This window comes from Mytilus californianus, unplaced genomic scaffold, assembly GCF_021869535.1.
Source record: "Mytilus californianus isolate M0D057914Y unplaced genomic scaffold, xbMytCali1.0.p SCAF_3, whole genome shotgun sequence".
Lineage (NCBI taxonomy): Eukaryota > Metazoa > Mollusca > Bivalvia > Mytilida > Mytilidae > Mytilus > Mytilus californianus.
This window is the reverse complement of record NW_026262679.1, coordinates 51,092,788-51,100,720: the sequence shown is the minus strand read 5'-3', so window position 1 is coordinate 51,100,720 and position 7,933 is coordinate 51,092,788.

Genomic DNA, 7,933 nt, shown 5'->3' with positions numbered 1-7,933 from the left:
GGAATGTGTCAAAGAGACAACAACCCGACCATAGAGCAGACAACAGCTGAAGGCCACCAATGGGTCTTCAATGCAGCGAGAAACTCCTGCACCCGGAGGCGTCATTTCTTGTACAGTTCTGCTATGTTTTTTTGGCTTTAAAATGGGATTGAATGATAAAGTTTAGGATTACTAATACCCCAAGAGGCCAAGTGGTCTAGGTATCGTCTAAGTTAATCAGCATTGCTCTGATCATTTTTAAAATGATTAAATGCATTTGATTTACAAAAATGAACTGGTGGTTGTCATTTTTAAGTCAAAGTTCAATGTTTAAGAGGGCACCCTGGGGTTAAGGGAGATAATTCTATAAATCAGTAAGATGTTTGTATTTGGCAGTTTCAGATGAGTTCAATGGAGAATTAAAATAATCTGTGTTATTTAGAGGCTAAAATTATATTCCTAAAAATATTTAATTCAAATAATTCAGCCCCTCCTCATAATCAATCTTTCCGGCTTGCTAAACCCTTATCTAACTGGCACAGGACATTTCAGTGAAAAGTTTAAAACTTCTATGGGACATTTTATCGCATACATTATAGCCTTTTTCAGCAGCGAATTAATCCAATCCTCTGTATTTGTCTATAGCCCATTTTAACAAAAATTTACCTGGTTGAATAAAACACCATACTAAAACTGTGAACATCAATAAATTTAAATGCTAGCTTTATGTTTAAGTTGTTTGCATTTACAACTTGGTTAATCATGGAAATAAATGTTGTGGAATTTAACAGAGGAAATAAAAGTGTGACATGTGATGGCCTGGCACTTCAATCAGTCATTTACATTTTCTGGATGCTATCATCAAATTAAAAACAACCACTTATATTAAAATAAGAAGTATTGATGAATCTGCTTAACAATCTAATCACAATTTTGTGAACAAGCTTGTACAGGGATATATCAAGAGCCCATTACACAGGTTTACTGGGACATAAACTGACAATTACACATTTGAGTTAACTTTTTTTTACTTTTAGTGCTATATTTTTATGTACATGATGTTTTTGTATTGTGCTGTCTTGATACTATTAAAATGTACCATTCTACTAAGAATTTATTTCTGTTGCTTTTCACTAAAATAGGTACTCAAATTGGTTATACATCAGATTTTAGTCGCTAAAATGTCCTCTGCCACCATTCCCAAAAAGTATGTACTGTATAACATTTTATATAGGCAAGACCATTCCCAATCCTTCATTAATTTGCTATACAACAGCAATTAGTCAGTGTAAAGTTTTACATCATGTCATGTCATGATGTGATTTGCATTGTTAAGTTTTACAGCATATCATGTCATGATGTGATTTGCAGTGTTAAGATTTACAGCAGTGTCATGTCATGATGTGATTTGCAGTGTTAAGTTTTACAGCATATCTTGTCATGATGTGATTTGCAGTGTTTAGTTTTACAGCATATCTTGTCATGATGTGATTTGCAGTGTTAAGTTTTACAGCATATCATGTCATGATGTGATTTGCAGTGTTAAAAGTTTTACAGCACGTCATGTGATTTGCATGCACCCAGCAAGTAATTTGGGGAAAAGGAATATAGAATGAATGTTCATGTAACGACAGAATGAGAATTGTCATATATAAAGGCAGCTCTTGTCTTATTGTTCTTCATCATGCCAGTAATGGTCATGAGTGCAAACATTTTCCATAGGTCTAGAGATTTAATTAGGGCCTATATTTGATATTTTACATTGATGAAACATAATTTGTTTCTGTTGCATGCAAAAAATGTAATGCATAATTTAAAATTGTAAACTTAATAAGGTCTATTTTATAGTGTGTCTTTCTATGTTGTGATGTTACACTATTGTATCAGATAAGGGTGAAGGTTTGGTACCATTAAAACGTTTAAACCAGCTGCAATTGTTTGCACCTGTCCTAAGTTAGGAATCTGATGTTTAGTAGTTGTCGTTTGTTGATGTAGTTCATAAGTGTTTCTCGTTTCTCATTTTTTATATAGATTAGACCGTTGGTTTTCCCGTTTGAATGGTTTTACACTAGTAATTTTTGGGGCCCTTTATAGCTTGCTGTTCGGTGTGAGCCAAGGCTCCATGTTGAAGACCGTACTTTGACCTATAATGGTTTACTTTTATAAATTTTGACTTGGATGGACAGTTGTCTCATTGGCACTCATACCACATCTTCTTATATCTATCTAAGTTACTTTAATATTTTAATAGAAAACCCTTTTCTTTTTGTTTCAGGTAAGAAACAAAAGGCATCATCATTGAAAAGTTAGCTGTACAGTGACAGAAAATCATAACTTGTTATTCACATATTCTCAACATGGCATCATAAGTGTAAAATGGATTTATATATATTTTTATCGATATGCATAAATGGCAAAGGGTGTTGATTGTGTATCAATAGCCTTATTCGGTTGTAAAATTCAGCAAAATGTTTAAATCTGACGAGAAAGGGTGTATAGTTGAAACTATTTCATTTACATACAACATAACAATTCAACTTGAAAAATTAGTTTTCTTCTTACAAACTGGTCATATGACTTTGTCAAATAACTTATTTTTAAAGAATTTATAAAAGTGCATAGTTTTTGATCAATTTTAATGCCTAGAATTTATTTGAACATACCTGCATCATTTGATCAACTAAAAATTGTTGGCTGTGATGTATTAATCTTTTCTTAAATACTTTGTTGATCAATGAAAGTTGAATATATTTTTTGAATTTCTATGATTGTGAAAAGTGTACCTATTGCATTTTTCATACTATTTACTAAATCACAGGTTCTTATGATATAATATGTGATATCATCTCAACATGTATATATACTCCATGCGTCTATTATGTATTTTCATAATTTAATTTGATATGTATTATACTACATTTACTGTTTTGGTTGATCAACACTAAAATATTGATCAAAATTTGGAGATTAAAACTGGTACTCAATGCCAAGCTTTCTCCTATTTTACCTAACACTTACACATGTAAATTAATGTAATCAGAAAAAAAAACAATGAATAGTTTTATTTACAATAGAAACACTATATTTTAATTATTTATGTGATATAGTAGTATGTTACTCTTAAATTTTTACTGGATGATTTAGTCTTTTGGGGCCAAAAAAGTCTTTTTATTTTGTGTGTATTTCATTTGTAAGTATGGAGAGGAGTTTATGTGGAGAGGCATAATATGAAAAATGAGGGGAGACAATCACTGATAAGTAGTGGCTATAATGATTCAACAGTATTTTGTTTAAGTTCTTATTTCTTATGTGTAATTATCTGCAGTATGTTGCTTTGTTCTTTATTGTTGCTCTCTTTATCATAAATTACACATATGAAATGTTGAATGTCTGACAAAGCAAAATATAATGTAAGTTTTTTTTAATTTGTTTTTCGCTTTGATTTTTCACTTGTGCTTGTTATGAGGTTTAGTAGTTTGTATAGATACATAGTCATAAAATAGGAGTTACTTTTCCAATGTCTTCAAAACAATTTATATGCTAATTAATTATGTTATTATTGTGCATAATTAATAAACTGCCATGAAGGGTATCATACTTATCTTATCAGGCTTTCTCGAAATCGATGTACGATTTGACAGGTCATTATTTTAAAATGATTTATATTTATATAAATATTTGTGCTAAATCAAAACTTTAATTATAGTTGATTGATTGTTGTTTGTTTCAGCACTCAACAATCAATCAAGCTGTCAAAAAATTTTGAAGATGATAAAAAATATGAATATATCATATATTGTATTTTTATTGCCTTCTTGACCTTGATGTTTTCACCCTTGATGACATTGGACCAATCATCAAGATGGTACCAGAAAATAGATTTCTTTCTGTATTTTTTAATATGTTTTATGTGGTGCTGTTTTTTGTGTGATTATATACCTTAAGGATTGATTGAATAATTAATGAGGGGCCTGATGGGGGGGTCTCATCACGATTCACGAGTTGATTTTTTTGTCAATCATGATTCACAGAAAATAAATTTCCATGATCACGGATCACGAAAATATAAAAAAAAAAAAAATCTGTAGAAAAACGGATCACGATAGCGAAAATGCACCGATCACGAAGAACAAAAATAACCCATCAGGCCCCTCATTAATGTCCAGCAGAATATATTCCATGCATATTAAGATGAAAATTATGTTAATGAGATATGAATATACCCTAAATTTTACTAGATATGTGATTTTTAATAAAAAGCTCACATGGTAACAGTCTGCATGAAGACATATCACCTACATGTACTCAGACACATTATTCTGGCTACAAACTGATCAGTCTCTACTCTTACTGCTTTTTTGAAGACAATTTTGAAAAAGTGTGGACATGTTTTTTTTTTTTTTGTTCTTTTTTGCACTCAGAAGTAACTTTTTTTTGAAAATCTGTTTATCATGTTCCTTTTTATGTAACCTAATATGTCTTTTTATTTATGTTTGGTTCCTTAATCAAAGTAAGGAGATGTGGTATGATTGCCAATGAGACAACATTCAACCAAAGATCAAAGGACAAGGATATTAACAACTAGAAGTCACTGTATGACCTTCAAAAATGAGCAAAACCTCTATTGTAAGCTATTCCAAACAAATCTATTTTAATAAGAGATTAGAAAGCAGGATATTTGTTATTGAATGTTTTTATATGAATAATTATTCCAGTATTATAAATCAATTTTCATTTCTTGTTCAGACACATCTGACCAGGAAACAAATATTTGATATAAATATTTCATAAGACATAGAATTAATTCTACATACAATGTATATGTTGTGGCTTTGTACAATAAAATGCATATAATGACATTCATTTTTGGAAGAATTATTTTTATGCCATGGAAATATGTCTTAGTTTATTTCTACATGATTTATCAAGTGTAAAAAAAATATTCTTACTCAAATCATTTGTGTCTGTAGCCACAAAAATAAAATTAATTGTAAATGTAATAGATTCATAGTCCATTGTGATATGTAATAATCATATTAATCTCCTTTTATTCATGTCCAGAGAAAAACATTCTCAACATAAAGCTCAAACTTTTTTTTAAGTCCCCTACGGACAAAGTCGAAGGGGACTATAGGTTTGCACTCCATCGATCTGTCTGTCCATTCGTCAGTCCGGCAAATGAGTTTTCCACATTTTTTCTCTTCGTGCTTGAAGATATCGATTTGATATTTGGTGTATTGTTTTATCATGACGAGTTACAGATTTTGTTCCGTTCTAACGATTTTGTGCAGAGTTATGGTGCTTGAACTTAGAAAATTCACTCAAATAATAAGTTTTCCGCACTTTTTTTTGATCATGCTTGAAGATATTGATTTGATATTTGGTGTATCGTTTTATCATGACAAGTTACAGATCAAGTTCGAATTTTGTTCCGTTCTGACGATTTTGTGCAGAGTTATGGTCCTTGAACTTAGAAAAATTCACTCAAATAATCAGTTTTCCACACTTTTTTTTGTCATGCTTGAAGATATTGACTTGATATATGGTGTATTGTTTTACCAGGACAAGTTACAGATCAAGTTCGTATTTTGTTCCGTTCTGACATTTTGGTGCAGAGTTATGGTCCTTCAACTTAGAAAATTCACTCAAATAATCAGTTTTCCGCACTTTTTTTTGTCATGCTTGAAAATATTGATTTGATAATTGATATATAGTTTTATCATGACAAGTTACAGATCAAGTTCGAATTTTGTTCTGGTCTGATGGTTTTTATACAACCGCAAAAATTAAAATTTTTTTGGTCGTATATTGGTATCACGTTGTCATCGTCGTTGTCAGCGTCGTCCGAAGACAGATGGTTTCCGGATAATAACTTTAGTATAAGTAAATAGAAATCAATAAAATTTTAACACAAGGTTTATAACCACTAAAGGAAGGTTGGGATTGATTTTGGGGGTTATGGTTCTAACTGTTTAGGAATTAGGGGCCAAAAAAGGGGCCCAAATAAGCATTTTTGTAGTTTCCAGACAATAACTTGTGTTAAGGTTCCACTAAAGTCAAAATATAGGACACTTCATAAACATCTAAACTTTGCCTGTATTTTTCAACCTATAATGAGTAAAGTCCTAAACTATGAGAACATATGTTCATTTAAACATACTTAACATATACACACTGTGTAAATTGTAAATAAACTTGAAATTGTGATGTTGTGGCCAAACCGGTTCTTGGGGTGAACACTAAATTTTCAAAAAAATCTGGAGGCCTGTGAGACGACTTAATTTGTTTAAAATTGGTATGGACGAATACTGTTATATCTAATGCAGGGCAAGCTCATGTTGATTTTCGAGTTTCAGTTAATTACATGTATCTAGGTGAACAAATATCGAAGTTACAATACAGAAATTGGACAAATATGCCATTTAAACATATGTATGTGACAAATCAACATGAGCTTGCCCTGCATTACATGTAACAGTATTCGTCCATACCAATTTTAAGCAAATTAAGTCGTCTCACAGGCCTCCAGATTTTTTTGAAAATTTAGTGTTCATCCCAAGAACCGGTTTGGCCACAGCATAACAATTTCAAGTTTATTTACAATTTACACAGTGTGTATATGTTAAGTATGTTTAAATGAACATATGTTCTCATAGTTTAGGACTTTACTCATTATAGGTTGAAAAATACAGGCAAAGTTTAGATGTTTATGAAGTGTCCTATATTTTGACTTTAGTGGAACCTTAAAGTGTATGAATCTCTCTGAAATTATACCACAAGTTTCCATACATCAAAGGGATGGTTAGGATTGACTTTGGGGGTTATGGCTCAAACCATTTAGGAATTAGGGGCAAAAAAAGTGGAAAAACAAGTGTTTTTCTGGTTAAAGGACAATTGAAACAATTTAAAAGCAGTGTAAGGGAGGTAATCCAAATCAAAATCCAAATCAATTTAAATAACAATGTTTGATTACCTCCCTTACACTGCTTGTAAATTAAGAAATGATGATTGTCTGAGATACTGACCATAACTTGAGGGAAAGAATTATTTTTTGGAATAAGGGAAAGGGGGGAGGTGAAAAAAATTGGAGGGGGACAATTTTTCTCATTTTAGATTTCAGAAATTAAAAGAAAATTTCTTCAAATAATTTTTTTTGGGGGGTTAATTTTCAACAGCATAGTGTATTGCACAATCGCAAAAAAACTGGGTAAAATTTTATTTTTTTTGGGGGGGGGGGAGGTCAATTCGCATAGTGTATTGCACAAAAGCAAAAAATTGAATAAAAATTCAAATCATATAACCAATTTGAAGTTCTTTGACTACAGTTATTCTGTGTCAGAAACCTATTATGTGTCAAAAATTTAATTACAATCCAAATTCAGACCTGTATCAAGCGTGAATATTGTGTCCATTTTGGCCCCAACTTTTCAGGGTTTGACATCTGCGGTCGTATCCAGCTGCGCTCATCGAAGCAATTTATTTGCAGAGTTATGGTCCTAGGACTTAGAAAATTCACTCAAATAATCAGTTTTCTTCATTTTTTTTCGTCATGCTTGAAGATATTGATTTGATAATTGGTATATAGTTTCATCATGACAAGTTACAGATCACGTTCGAATTTTTGTTCCAGCCTGTTGATTTTGTGCAGATTTTTGGTCCTTGGACTTAGAAAATTCACTCAAATAATCAATTTTCCACACTTTTTTCGTCATGCTTGAAGACATTGACTTGATATTTGTGATATTGTTTACACCATGACAAGTTTTAGATCAAGTTAGCATTTTGTTCCAGTACAATGAATTTTTAACTGGTAGGGGACTATGTATTGCCAAGCAATACTCATAGAAAGCTCGTTTATTATATATTTTATTTTTTACTAAATTCTACAAACAATTATAATTCAAAGGATACAAGGAATTATTAATAATAGTAAACAGTACTACACCAACCACCA